Source organism: Anas platyrhynchos, chromosome 1, assembly GCF_047663525.1.
Source record: "Anas platyrhynchos isolate ZD024472 breed Pekin duck chromosome 1, IASCAAS_PekinDuck_T2T, whole genome shotgun sequence".
Taxonomy (NCBI): Eukaryota; Metazoa; Chordata; class Aves; order Anseriformes; family Anatidae; genus Anas; species Anas platyrhynchos.
The window spans coordinates 91,171,548-91,186,814 of NC_092587.1; the positions used below are offsets into that span (position 1 = coordinate 91,171,548).

Consider the following 15,267-nt stretch of genomic DNA (forward strand, 5'->3'; position numbering starts at 1 on the left):
CTCCAAATAACTGTGGACTTACCACTTCATGCTTGCTTGCATAAACATTGACTCTCTGCAAAGAAAACTTCTAGTTTTTAATAAGCATTTCGCATGATATTTGATTTATTTTTATAACACGTTCTTCAGAGTTACTGCTGCATATTTCAAATTGCATTCTGATGGGTTTTGTGTGTGCATGTGTGTGCAGAAGAATCATATTTTCTCAGGTAAAACAGGCAAAAAAGCTCCATTTTTAATTCTTCAGATAAGGTGAATAAGTGTGCTGTTTAATTATATTAAAAGTGAAAGCTATTGGACTCCCTAAAATTTTTTATTTTTTGTTTTTCTCTAATTTTCCAGAGCTTCCTTCTCTGAACACCTGGGTGTGGCTTCTCTCTGTTCTCATAAAATCAGTCTCATGACCAATTGCAGGAACACCCAGGGAACAGAACAAGGTATTGCAAAGAATGTGCTTTGTATCAGAACATCATTCATTTCAATTTTAAATTTAAAAAAATAAGTAAATGAAAAATAAGCACAGCCATATAATCAGTTTCTTTTGCCTATTTTAGTAAGCTTCACTAAAGACCTCACATCTTTGACTATTGCCCTTTATCCTGTCATCTCTATTCCTTGGGATTGTTTTGCTTAAATGGAAAAAAAGCATGTTTAACTCCATAATACAAAACACAGCTGAAATCATTGACACTTCAATCAGCCTTTATTGTGTTGGAATCACAGTAGGATATCCCTTACTTAGACTGTAGTGACACTAAAGCAGAATTGATTCCAGCGTAAGAAGGAATGGCAATTGTATTCAAATATATAAATCTCAGTGCAAACAAAGGGAAACATAGAAACAAACTTGCTGTTGGCAGAGTTTGTTTTAATTTTCAAATGTAATAAAATATAGGAGGTGAAAAGAAATAAAGAAGGAAACAAGATTAACTAATCAAGTCACCTGCTGGCTGAAGTCTTCAAAGTCCTGCTGTTCAGAGGCAGTGAGTATTGAGATCAGTTACCTGAAAAGTGTGACTGCTACAGCAGAGCTTCTGTTGAGAAAAGCTTTCTCAAAACATTTAGAAAACATATTTAATCCTAAATGTTTCTGATCCAAATGTTACACAATTGAGAGCAGATCTATGATGTGAAAGCAGTATGCTGGCTTCCATCCATGAACGAACTTAATGTTCAAACAAATCACAGTGTTGTCTAAAATGCATGTTACAAAAGTAAGTACCAGATGACGTTAAAGCACTCCGCAAATGTTTATGATCAAATAATTTCAGAGGAAGCCTGCAAGCATTTGCACAAAAAAAAAAAAAAAAAAAAAAAAAAAAGGCTAAAATAGCAACAAAGTACAAAAATAAACAATGTGAGTAGGAAGGAAAATGTGTATGTACTCACAGCCCAAAAATGGTAAAATTCAAATAGTAGAAACAGGTGGAGATGGCTCAACAAGTAGCCCAGTGGATTACTCTTGGATTACTTTTAAATCTGTGTTCAAATCCATGTTTTAACTGCAACTGAGTTAAGCCCAATGACCTGAAATTTTTGTGCAATGGGAAGTAATCCACGTGCTAAAGACCTCAGGAATCAGAAGAGGTTCATCTTATTCCTAGGTGATTTATGGCAAGCAAAATCGGCATCTACGTCCAGGCCCAGATCCTCCATCTGTCCTCTGACGTATAATCCTATAGCAGACACACGAACCTGACCATTTAGTTTTACTTATAGCACATCTCTGAGATGTACAACTGGAAAAACAAATTAACAAAACCAAAAAGCAACACATCCATATAGACTACACAGTAGTACAGAATCTATTGGGATGATAAAGTTCTGATTTAAAGAGGCAACACAAGGTGCAATATTTATATGCAATTCATTGGTACCAAAATGGCCACAGTGTCAGTGAAGCTCAGTGCCAATACGTACCCACACATATCCATATGCATACAGACTCCAGACTTTCAGTGTGAGGTTGCTGTTGATTAAAAGCTCCTCCTTGCCTGTGAAAAGAAAATATATCCCACCTGTTAAGTTGAGCTGCTGCCTGTGGGTAGGCAGAGACTGTGTGGGAAGACCAGGACATATGAGGAGATACATTTCAGCCCAAGCCCACGACCATTCCTGTCTGAAACATATTGGAGCTCCTCATTGCTCACAGGCAGGTGCATTTTCATGCTTGCAGCTCATTCCAAGTGGTGATGTATCTTTTCCACTTGAGTATATTTTCATTTCTCCAGGCCCATTTCATCAGGATGACCCTCACCCTTTCCCAGGGAGATGCTATAATTTTCTGGATGTTATCTTAACCCACTCAAGCGGCAAAGTTTCTACAAGTGCTGTAGCATGTCAGCTGTGAATGACACTGGCCAGCTGGTACAGTTATGTTGGCTTGGTGGCTACTGCTGGCTGTGCTCCCCACACCACCTCTGGCTTCCCCAAGCCAGGGGCAGCCCAGTTGTTTCTCCATTCTCTGCTCCCTAAAGAGCCACACACAGGTCTCCCAGCAGTGCACAGGTGCTCAGGGCAGGACTCTGGTATACTGGGTGCTGTGCAATGCAGTTTCTAATACAAAGAAAGTATAGACACAGAGTGACAGAGTGGGCATAGTAATGCTGTTAGATTTCCTTAGTCCTTCTAGTCGGAAAGTTGTACTTCACAAGTTACCCTTTCTCTATTTAGCTGACTTAGCCTTGGTTAGGGCAGAAAGGGAAGACAAAGCAAAAGAAAATACCATAACTAAGATTTAGAGTGGCATCCCAGAGCAAGATCCACCTAGACCTGTCTAATCTGCCACTGCAGCTTTATGTACCTGCAGAGAGAAGAGTGAGAGCTTGACAAGTACACATGGCATTCCCTGAGTGTTGTCTCACTCACCAAATGTATTCATCTCAGCGGATTTTCTGACCCTGGCATGGTTTGCCTGGTTACTCTCAGTGGGTGTACTATCCAGTGACTTGTCTCATTCGTGTCCTTGGCACAATGTCAAATTTTGCATCCCCTGATGTGTATGCATCCTCAGCAGTGTGGTTCATGTAGTGTTTTGACTCTCAGCTATGGCTTCTTGCTTTGATTTGCCTTCTGTGATCTTTTTGTGCCCTAACATAGGTTAGAGGATGTAACAGGTAAGGCATAATTAAAGAAACAGAAAACTTATATGTTCTGACAAGAAATGCCAGAAATACCAAACTCTTCTCTAGCAGCTATAAGAGGCCAAAAGGTACAAGATCAGGTAACCTCAGTTTAATTTGTCTCAATATTTGATAGAGTTTGTTCAGAGCAACGTAGATGTTTTTTATGTGACTGGCTCATAGAAACAAATAATATTCTGCTCTAAGGTGCTCTTCTCTCAATCGTTGAACTCATGCTCATGCCAGCTTTCCTACCCTCAGCTGCAACGAGAGCTTCACACTTTTGCGACTTACTATTTGAAACTTGAGCAATATTTATTTCTAACTGCTCAGCTGACATTCAGTGTTTCCTGACATCTTAAACAGTTTTTGTGTGAATAGCCTTTTCTGTTGTTTATAAAAACAATGTAAAATACATGATTCTTCTTCATCTTCATGGAATTATGTTTACTTATTAATCTTAATTTAATTGATTCAATTGCTATATAGTTATTATTTCCTGTAAAGTTGCTTTTAAGGAGTACTTTCCTTCTTTGTTTTCTCGAATTCTTTGGATTCCCAGGTCATGCTAGGGGTCAATATTTTGGCTCCTTCTCATCAGCAAGCTTTAGCTTCAGCATTCTGTCTTAGCTCCAAAAGTCCTGGCCTCCCTTATCAGCTCTCACTTCAAACCACTGTGTAGGTGCCTAATAAAACCAGAGGATCCAAGGGTTATAAAATGATCTGGTTCTCAATGCAACTATTTGCAGCTGCAATTCCCATCCTTCCAATTTTCATAGAGGCAGACTTGCTTCTGTCTTCCCTGAACACTTCACACCTGGCTCCATCCTTCTCAGATCAGTACGTCCCCTAGACCTCCCTGGTGGGCTTGTCATGTTATTAGCTCATGTGCAAGCAAAATAAGCAAGCTGTTTGTCAAAACTTTGAGTTAGACTCATGGTTGTATGTCAATTTTATTTGTTTGTTGGCTGTCCCATTCTTTGAGAGGAAAAGGGAGTCAGAATTTCCCTAGCTAGGAATTTGAGGTTAAAAAAGACCTTATTTTCAAAGGGAAATAGCCATTCCTATACAAGATCGTGCTTTTCCCATTGCCCTACAAGCACTCTTGTACAGCAGCCTCCTTCTGATCATCCCCCTCGTTCCATATCTGCATATTTTAAGTCTCTCAGCATGCATCATGTGTGAGTTACCAATTGAGCAGCAGAAGTTCACAGAAAGGACAGTGCTATATTAACAAAACTTGGCTCTTTATTCCCTTTTGTAAGAAACACAGCTAGCTAAAGCCTCCTGTCCCAAACCCTTTTCAAAATTGCATGTAGGCCATGCAGAGCAAACTAGGCCATTCCTTGGGTGAAATTTTAGCCCTTGCTGAAGAAGACTTAATGGGGGAGGGAGCTAGATGATTCTCATAAATCAGTAAGAACCAAAGGATCAAACAATGAACTCACATTTAAGTAATCTGTTGGGGGGAAGAATGAATCAACATTGACAATGCATTCATCTTAATGAGGACAAATATTTATACCAAACAAAATTAACATATCAGAAAATTAAAGAGGAGCATATAATTAACAAAAGGCAAGGGAATTGGCATAATGCTGATAAATTCTTCATTAATAAAATAACTGCTTTAAAATGTCAAAATGAGTATATTTTATTCATAAATTGTGTAGAATTTAGCACACTAATTAAAGACATAGGCTCCGTAGCTATTTACATGGCAATTAAATCCACAATGCCAGTGACCCAGCCAAATTAATGTTGGCCCCAACTTAAAAGTAGACTGTACAAATAAATAATTCACACTCTCGCTAGAGTCTTTGCTTAAGCAAACTGTTCAGTGTAAAAAATCCTGAGAATTATGAATGACTTTGATGTGCATTAAAGAAAATAATAAAATAAAATATAAAATAAAATATAAAATAAAATAAAATATAAAACAAAACAAAACAAAATAAAATAATAAAATGCAAAATAAAACACTCCAATGTTTTATTAGAGACTTGCATTCCAAGCTAAGTTATATCAACAGTGATGGGAAGAAAGTGGGCACAGCATGTTGTAACAATTCAGCTGTCTTTTAAAAAAGCAACCAAATCTCTTTAGATAGTTGTAGGCAGCAGAATGCCTGCTCTTACAGACTCATACAAGCTTGTCCCAGCTTCCTCACAGTAGTGTCTTTGGTTTTGACTCATTGTTTACCCCCATAAGATTTAGCTATGTTGGGGCTTACCCCAACTCCTTTTCCTAGGAGGAAAGGGGAAAATGGCAAGCAATATGCAAAGAGCAAAGTTCAAGAGCGAGTGGAACAGGCACAGTTACAAATTACTGTTTTGTGGTGGGTGTGTATGTAATGATGTGGGCAGCTTTTTTCTTTCTAGGAGGTCAGAATTTGTCAGCAAGAAAGAGCAACATGTGAAATAGCCATATCAATGTAGCTTGATCACAGCTTCCTTGAAAGCAAAATCTCACAAGATAATCATGCTAGTAATGTTCCTGAAGTATCAGCCACTTGCTCTTAGAATTGGGTACAAGGTAGGGCACTTTTTCACCCTTGGCTGGATTGAGAAAAATGAGAATGGTGTTAGCTGATGTCATGGCATGGCTCATATATTCACAGGTAGAGCTGCTGTTTGCCAAAGCTTTGTATCTACCTATACTTAATAAAATAAATTAAAACAAAACAAAACAAAACAAAAAAAACAGGCAGAACCACCAGCTGATGAAACAGGCAACAGCATAAATCTTGGGACAGACTGACTAACCAAGGGAGGTCAATAAACATGAATGCTCTGCTGAGCCAGGTCAGGATAAATCCAAGGTGAAACAGTCAAAGAGGGGTCCAGAGCAGTTCTCATGTTATACTCTTCCTAGCTTACCAAAACCTATCTTCCTCCTTCCTGGTGCTTGATGCAAGCCATATCCTATAGTCTTTCAGTCCCTCAGGAAACCTACTGAAAAAGAAGGGAGAAAAGGAGAAACATATGCCTGTACTAAAAATTCAGTTTTGATATAAATTGAGTCCCTCTTATACATAAATTATTATTTTTTTTTTAACTGTTAAGGGTAAACAAACTGTTTACCTGTTTAACTGTTAAAGGGTAAATATAAAGCTTATAAACAATTCTGTGAACATCTCAGACCTCAAAATAGATTTCATATGGGAGTTCAAGCGTCATGCAGGTTATCTTCACAGAGGTGAATTTCACCACTGTATCTAGTCACAACCTGATTTATATGTTAGATAGACTGGACTAGATTGTATGAAAATATCAGTGGAACTTATAATCTTTACAAGTCAAAACAGCTGCAAAGGACCATGACACAGGTCCGGTTTGCTTCAAACATGAGTTTTCTTCAGCATGTCCCAAATGAGGGATAGAATATTATTATTTACATCACATACAGGTAGAACAAAGCACCGACTTGTTGTGGCTCAGGGTTATGGGAATGAAGCATTCTAAGTTTTTTGCAATTATTTATAGGACTTAATAATGCAGAATGCTTCTGGCTTAATTATTCATCTAAAACAGCACCTATAATCCTAGGTCCTTCAATTCCAGAAAGTTATTGATGGTTGGAAGGCATTCAGAGAAAAGTAACAGATGTGTTCAAGCATTGGAGGGACTGATTTATGTAAGGAAGTTACCAGAAATAAATATGAACATTGTGTTGTAGCTTTGACCAACCCAGAATGAAATGGGAGGCTGATGTGACAACAATGTATGGGTTTTTTGAAAGGTACAAATTTCATCTATGTAAAATAATTTATATATGGGTCATCCATGGGCTAGTACAGTGGAATGTAAAACTGTGGGTGGAAGAATAAGGGAAAAAACAAAATCTAAACCATCAGTTAGCAGAGTTGCATCCCATGAGAAGTGACTGAATTATTTTAAACAAGCTTTGGCATCACATTGGGAGCTATACCACAGGGGAGAAGTCCTACATAATCAGGGACAGAAAATTAATATTTCTTCTCTATAATTTCAGTCATTCAGTACCATGACTTCATCATTTCCGTTGTTGTTGCAATCTTTCTTGCCTTTTGCTTTTTGAGATCTTTTATGTTAAAAATCCAGCTTTTCGGAGTCATCATCAAAGAGCAACAAAGAACTTTTTTTTTTTTTTTTTTTTTTAAATCATAAAAGACTCAGCTAATAGTTATCGTGATTTTATATACCCTTCAGTAAAAAGGCTCCACAGCTTCTACACGTAAATGGCGTCTGTGTGCCAGTTATATGTCATGCCCCTTAACCATGTAGAGTTACATCAAGTTCTTGGGGGGAGTACATAAAGCCAGATCTTCTGTCCCTTCCATGCTTTCTTCTGCAAGTGATGAACTTAGCCCAGCTTTTAGGCCCACACCTATGAAGTACTGACAGTGCTTGGTTTGGGTGCACAGCATCCTTCAGGACTGACACTTCTGGTAATACTTCAGTAGAGAAAGGCATGTCAGTAAATCATAATGGATGAAGTCTGCTTCTGAATTTATTCCATAGTTATTTTATCCTGATACAGTTCTGTTGATCTTGTCTCAGTCTTTCTTGGTTTTCAACATTTTATCTGCATGATTGAAGGCTCTCATTTTTTATTATTTTTTTTTTTTGGACAGAAGTTCCAGAATAAGGAAGTTATCCTGATATTGGCCTCTTCCCTGCTTGCAAGTCACTGCTACATACAATTTTGTTTGGAATATATTTTTCCAGTAATGGATTCAAGCAAACATAATCTCAGCCAAGGTCATAATTTTGAACCGAACAAAGTAACAATTCTGTTTATGTGCTATTCTGACAAAAGCTCTCACAAAGAAAGCAGTTTCTGGTAAGCACAAGCAAAGCCAGTTGTGACCTGATCTTGCAAGCTCACACAAATCCGATGGCTTTGTCTGGAGTTCTTGGTACATGAGGGAGTCTTTCACTTCACAGTCCTAGACAAAATGAGGAGCCAGTTCCTGAATGGACATTTTGAGCACTCTGCCATGATTAAGCCATCAGTAAGAGTTTCAAACCCATTTCTTCAGAGAGTAAATTAATAGAATTGCCCCCACATCTCCTCAAGAAATCTGTTCATTGTCCTGGAGGGAAGACCAGTGGTATTTATGTCCTCCACTGCAGGTATTGCCTAATCTGTCCTTAAAGACTTCTCGCAAAATCCTTCCCAGGAAATCTATTCTGTCACTTCAGTACACTCAGTTTTAGCAACCTTTTTAGTTACATATAACATGAATCTTTCTGGTCATAATGTAAGCCTGGCACTCTTTATCTTCCTTACTGTAGATGTTGGAGATCCAGCTATTCCTCTGCTTTCTGTGTCAATCAGAACTCACTCGACCTGCTACCATTATTTTTTTTATTACTACTAATTTTTTATTTTTTTATTTTATTTTTGCAGTTCTTCATGAAATCCTCTCAATTCTTGTCTCCACATTTCTTGAGATGTTCTGCCCAAAACTTGACAGATGTTTAAATGTTCAGCTGAAATTTTATTCAGTTCCAAATTGAGGACAAGTCTTATTTCACATAGTCCCACTTATATCTTCAAATATCACATTTGCCTTTTCTACAACAGCATGACATTGCTGGCTCTTGTAGATTGTAATTCATTAAGATCCTCAGATCTGTTCTGTAGAAATTCTTCCTAGACAGTTATTTTCAAGCCTGAATTTATTCAAGTTGATTCCTGTCTATGTACCTTTCACTTGTCCCTGTTGAATTACAGTCTCTTTTTGTTTCCCCAATTCTAGCACCCATCCACACCATTACAACTTTATCCTGTCCTCTGACATGCTTGCAGGTGCACTTAGCTTGGTTATCATCTCCAAATTGTAATAAGCATACTCATCAAGGTCATTAATGAAAACGTTGTGTATCATCAGGTCATGGACAAACACTTGTGCAACTCCAGAATCACCATGAAACTTGTCTACAAATGACTCATGTTTAATCTCCAAATACAGCTTTCCAAACAGCTTTATAAATCCCCTTGCATTGCTTCAACTATTCTGTACTTCCCTAGCTTGCTTATGTGGTCTTCCTGTGATATAATATTAAAAACTTTGTTAAAATTAAGATATATTGTGTGTATACTTTTCCCTAACCACAAACCCCGCTATCATCTTCTGGAAATTAATGAATTGTTTGACTTGGTTTTTCTCTAACTAATCCTCACTGGCTCTTGGCTCATCTTCTTGTTTTCTTTAATGTATTTACAGTTAGGTTGTTGGCTTCTTTCTTCCAGTAATTTGCCTTCCTCTCCCTTTTCTAGTGATAGACATTTTGTTTGCCCTTCTCCTGTCATTTACATATGTTGTTTTCTGTGTTTTCTGTGAATAATTCCTTCCTACAATCTTGCCTGTACTTTTTGTACTTTTTATGTGCTTTTTGTCAGACGTTGTAATTTGTTGCATCTAGACAAGCAGAGACATTGTATGACTTGAAACATGTCGTTGAATCAATTTTGTATGACTTTAAGTAACCTTAATGGAGAAGGCATCACAAAGCTGAATTTCCAGGATCATGTGATTTTTTTTATATTATTATTATTATTATTTTTAATATACATTGGCTGAAACAGAAACATTTAATAAAAACATAATTTTAAGCCACAAATGTCCAGGTTATGCTCGAGCATTGCTAAGGCTCTTCAAGTACTCTGGTAGAGCTTGGTTCTTATAGTGTCTGAAACAAGGAAGGTAATGACTGTTCCCAGGAAAATGCAGAAGCACAAAAGAAAACTTCCTCCAATGTTTTTCTTCAAATATTTCATTAATTTCTAGAGGAAAGAAAAAAAAATCCCGTAAACTGTAATGAAGCATTGCTCTTTGGTCAATGTAGGTTGCGATTTCACCCCCAATGTTACTTTTATAGTTTCCAAACTTGTTCTTGGCCACTCTCCAAATATTTATAGCTCTCATATAATGCCTCTTTATAAGTGTTCTTGAGCAAATAGCCAGTCTTGTAAACTCTTGCACATGTGCTGAACTCTGCTACGTGAGGTAGTTAAGCATGCAAGTGTTAGCAACAGCAGAGTCCCAACATAAGAAGCCTACAACTTAAATCACTCTGACAGACCAAAGCACCTGCTGGAAGTTTCACAGACGTACATGGATATCTGTGCAGATTTAGAATCTTTACAAGGCAAAAGGAAAATGAGATAATGCCAGGCAGTGTAGAAGTCCAGCATAAAGCTGGGAGACTGCACAGAGTGACTTGGCAAATTAGATTCTAGGGTTCCTTGTTAGATGGATGTTTCTTTTGTTTTGTTTGTTTGTTTGTTTTTGTTTTGTTTTTTTTTTTTTTTAGTGGTCTAAAGTAAGCTTGTCCTCTTTTGGCCATATGAAACACTCAGAAAACAGCAACCTCCATTTCTGTAAAACCCCTGGGGAATATGAAAGTGACTTTCAGGATAGTCAGAGCTGTAAAAATAAGAAAAAACAATTATTAGATTAAATGCATTTTTCTTTCTTGTACAATTGTAACATTACAAAATTGAAATGTTTTCAGCCAACTTGGTAGCTAAAAAATTGTGAAAATTTTCTTTCTGTGAAGGTTTTGAGAAAAGGCAGCTGGCCACTTCAGCTCCATCAGCTGAGAAGAGTGGAGCTGGGTGTCTGGGCTCTGCCTCTCTCAGAGGACTCAGTGGTGAAGCCACTGCTGCTTTCAGCACTGAAGCATCAGGTCCATGCAGCTAATTGTGTCTCCTCTGTTTGGTGAGATCTGATGTTTCCCGGTGTACATGCCATGTGGTTCACCACCCTGGGAACCTCCTTCTCTACTGCACCTTCCCAGTCATGTTCCCACCCTACCCCTTCGTGTCCTTGCCTGCTGCAGTCCTCCCTCCCTATCTCTTGGCTTTCCTCCTCCCGGCCTTCCCCAGCTCCTTTTTGTAGGCTGCCTTGTCTGTGGGCACGGGTGTGAAATGCTCCCCAGCTGCAGGATGGGAAGCAGAACAGGTATCCCCAGCTAGGCTGAGCAGGGGAGCCTCTGAGCCAGCCGGAGACCTTCTTTCACTACCTGTCAGCCTGTCAACCTGTCAGCCGCGCTGCCACTCAGCTGCTAGCACACCATCTCCAGACCAGATGTTGTGCAGGCCTGGTTTAATTTGGTCTGAGCTGTGGTGCAAGCTTTATTTTTGTGTCTATTTTTCAAGTGCTTTCCCTTCTTGCTCTGTAATTTTAATGTTTCAATTTCTATTTTAACCCTTAATCTACTGGCAGCTATGCTGAGTGTACCCTGAAGCCTGATGTCAGTACTCTTACCATACCGTTTTCCTGTCTATCAGAAAACGTATGTGCTGCTCTTTCCTTTCTGTTAGTTTAATGCCAGTGTATAATGAATTTACAGCCTTTACTTTGAAAAAGATGTGTCAGAGCAGAAGCAATTACTGCAAATTTTCAAAAGCATCTTACTTGCATAGAATACTAAGTCTCCCTTGGATACCCAGGGACTTGAAGGAATTTAGGTGAGAAAAGGGAGTGAGCTACTTAAGTCAAAAACCTTCAAGGTATGTGAATAACTTATGACCAAACTGACAATGTCAAAGTGTTACAGGTATTTAAAACCTGCGTCTTGCTTGTCTTCAAAAGTTCCAGCAGATTTTTTTGATCCCACTAGGCACTCACTTTTAGGTACCATCCCTCATTTTTAAACACTTCAGTTGGAAATGAGCCCAGGATACTTTTGAAAATGTTTTCCTTACACATTTTTTGCCCAGTGTTTGAAGCAGGACAGTTTTTTTTTCCCCAGTTTGTGGCCTCCACAGATGTTTAAAATTTCTTTTAGCGGTAGAAGACTGACAAGTCTGATAACAGCAGGTTCTAACCTAATTATTAAATGTTAACCTCTCGAGGTTAAATAATCTCTTCTGGTGTCATTAAAAATGCCCCAGGAGTCCTGATATACCCTCCTCACATTTGCAACACATGTTTGAGGAGAAAAATAGTGCAGTTCTTCCCATTCCAGCCACCATGTGCAGACCAACCAGCCAGACAAGAAGCCTTTGTACCATTAGCTCATTTCTTCTTTGTGTCCTGAGAGCACCCTGCTGTCAGACAAACTCTCTGAACCATCTGCTGTTCACAGGGGACCGAAGGTACAAGAGTACAAGAGGGCGTATTGTGAAACAGTAAAGCAACCTCCATCTAGTACAGAAAATCAGGGCCATTTTCAGTCCTGCTGCCAGCGATCCCATACCAAGTCTTGTGCTGTATCTCTGAATGGTTGATCCCCTTCTGAGACTTTTGAAGTGCTGCTCCTTGTGATGCTAAGAGGCATTACAAATGCTTGGTCTTTATGTCTCTTGAGCCATTTACTATGTTCAGATCTGTGTCTCTCTCAGACATGACCATTCTAGCCTATTAATCTCCCCTTCTCCCCTCCCTCCCCATCCCAGTGATATGTGTGCAGACTGACATTTAATGGTACGTTCACCCAGAAGAACAGATGAGATGTCTGGAGCAGTTACAGGGAGAGATATTTTGATCTCTAATAGCAGTTGGGATATTGGGAACGGATGACGCATCCATCAGCTCAGTCAAATTGCTGGATTTTCCTGATGCAGTACAGACTTCTATTACAGCCTCATTGATAGTGTTCAGTAATGTCTCAATGAAGTGCACCATGTACAATAATTGATGTGTGACCTTTCTGTAGTGAAAAAAATGAAATCTGTGAACAAATCCAACTGTGCTGGGCCACACACCAGGGTTTGTGCCATAGCTCCACTGTCTCTAATTTCTCTTGGGCATGCAAAGAGGGGTCTCTGTGGTAGCTAGGCAGGAAAGTCTTGTGGCTGTGCTGTCCTCTTCATGAGTTTGAAAAATTAACTCTCTCTCGTATGGAAACACTTCTTAACAGATTCAGATCCTGCTGCAGCATTTTGGTTTACTCCAAGCTGCTTCCCCACCGTGCAGTGGCATCACTGCCCTCCTCCTACCATCACAGAAGCAGGACAAAGTTGGCAGAAGAAGGCTTCATTCCACCATATCCTCATGCAGGGCTGAGTGCACGATACTATCAGCCAGGCCTTTGTGAGCATGCTGTGGCTGACCAGTTTATTCTCATTCACCTTGCTTCTCTACTAAACACGTAAAGCATGCATCTCCAGCTTCTGAATTGGCAGGGCATATATTAGCCTTGACACGCTGCAAAGATTGGCTTGAATTCCTTCACTGGGATTTTCTCCTTGCTGCTATTTTTATCAGGGGTGGCTCTTGCCTGGTTTTCACTCAAAAAGAGCGTTGTAAATTTCAGACATCATAGCTGAGATGAGGACTGTAACAGAAACATGCTTGTCGACCAAATGTTCATGAGATTGGAAGTCAGTGCAAAAAGAACTGCAGAAGTGTTGTTTGGCTGTCTGACAGAGAAACTGATCATTTTTTACTGTTGCAGCAAAATTACCATATAAGGTTACTTTGAAGTTGTGTATTACATCTGACCTTCTATTTATAATATTATAAATAATAAGGAGATAGGAAGAGGAAAGCTAGAGGGTGGGGATAGAGTATCCAGGCTGTCTCTAATAATGTGTTTTATTATGTTTCTTATTGCTTTTGAAAGAGGAATCAAGTGAGTTTCTTTTTAGAGAAAGACAAGAAAATACTTTCTTCTGAAGTACCTAGGGCCAGGATCAAATTCTTTTCACAGGCACACCATTTCCCTTGTCTTCAACAGGAGTTCTCTTGCATCTGAAGACAGCCCCTAGGCTCTACAAGTTTGATAACTTCCCAGTCAATGAGTGAATGTTCCTCTCTCAATTTTTATCATTCACTGACAAATTCTCTAGACACATCCTTTGTTAATCTGGAAGCCTTAAGAGAAAGCACCCCTCTCCCTGCTCAGGTATGTAAAAGTGAGATACATCTATGATATTTTTTTTTTAATATATGGAAGATTTTGATAAAGACATAAGAGATTTGCTGCCTACGGCTTTATTTGTATAGTTTTCTTAGCTTACCTGAGAAGTACAAAACTCAAGAGTATACAGCTGTGATTTTGCTCCTGGGTCTGTCTGTACACGGAGAATCAGTATACTGGTGTTCTCAGCTCTGTAACTCCATGATTTGTAAGTGTCCCCCCACCCCCCTTTACCTTCTAGCTGTCTGTTACCTATTCATCTCTGAATAATCACTAGTAACATCCGGAGCCTTTAATTTTCAGTGAGGTAGCAGTGAGGTAGTGCCAATATAGTGTTTATCTCAGTCAGTAGCTTTAAGGCTTCTTTGACATCATGGATTTCTCTTCCAGGACCAGTTGTGCGAAATTAAAGAAAGGATCCAATTAGAGGCTGGGGGCCTTCTTTATCACCCTGATACCTTCAACCAGACCACAGACCCCCAAAATCATCTGACATTAACATGGCACCAGAGGCTTGCCTCTAGCTGCAGGTAACACTGGACCTGTTTTGACAGTGCTGCAGTTTGTCTTGGTTTGTACCCTACAGCTATGCCTTGGTGGATTTACACGTGGACTGTTCCTCTGTCCCACCAGACATTAAAGTAGAAACTGCTCTTTAAATACTCTGAACAATAACTCCTTCCCTACAGGCTACAAAGTCCACGTTCTCCTTGAATTGAAGGGAGAAAAAAAAAAATAGTCCTCACAACTCAGAGTTCAAGAGTGTGAATCATGAATGAAACCATACCTAAATCTTAGAAAGCAGTAAGATTTAAGATGCACCTTTGCTTTTCATATATGTTTCTTAAAAGGTTTCCTCCTCAAACCGTTGCACATATGAGGTGTGGAATTCTTCCTGTGCACATACAAGGTCCCTAGTTTGTATGTCATGCAGCCCATAAGGTCTGAAGGTGACTGACAACATGGGTGCTGTTTTGTGATGTCTCTGAATACAAGATGCTTGTTGTCTCATTAATACCGTGTTACGTTCATGTCCTATATAATTCTGTACAAGTCTGTACTACTGTGGGGTTGAAGGCTTACCCTAGTTTGCCAGTTTCCCTGGAATAATGTTATTGTCAATGTGCTTTATTACCTCCAAAACTTTGCCATTATTTCCTAGCTGGGGGATCCTTTCTGCTTCTCTTGCTACTCATATGAGAGTAAAATATGAATATTGAAGTACACAAAGGGCATTTTAGCCTTAAAAGTTAGAGAAAAAAAAAAAGAGTTGGAAAACATTTGAA

General features: G+C 39.1%; 1 long non-coding RNA gene across 9 annotated transcripts in view; it reads left to right on the top strand.

Moving 5' to 3' along the window:
* Positions 1-15,267, top strand: part of LOC110352526 (uncharacterized) — a 245,580-nt gene that overhangs the window by 225,829 nt on the left and 4,484 nt on the right. For 8 of the 9 annotated variants that reach the window (XR_011803651.1, XR_011803649.1, XR_011803652.1 and 5 more), the window contains 2 exons: positions 13,799-13,966; positions 14,372-14,511. This is a non-coding gene — a long non-coding RNA (uncharacterized lncRNA). Of the gene's footprint in view, positions 1-342; positions 438-13,798; positions 13,967-14,371; positions 14,512-15,267 lie in introns of all 9 variants that reach the window. The other variant, XR_011803650.1, reaches the window with a different exon arrangement.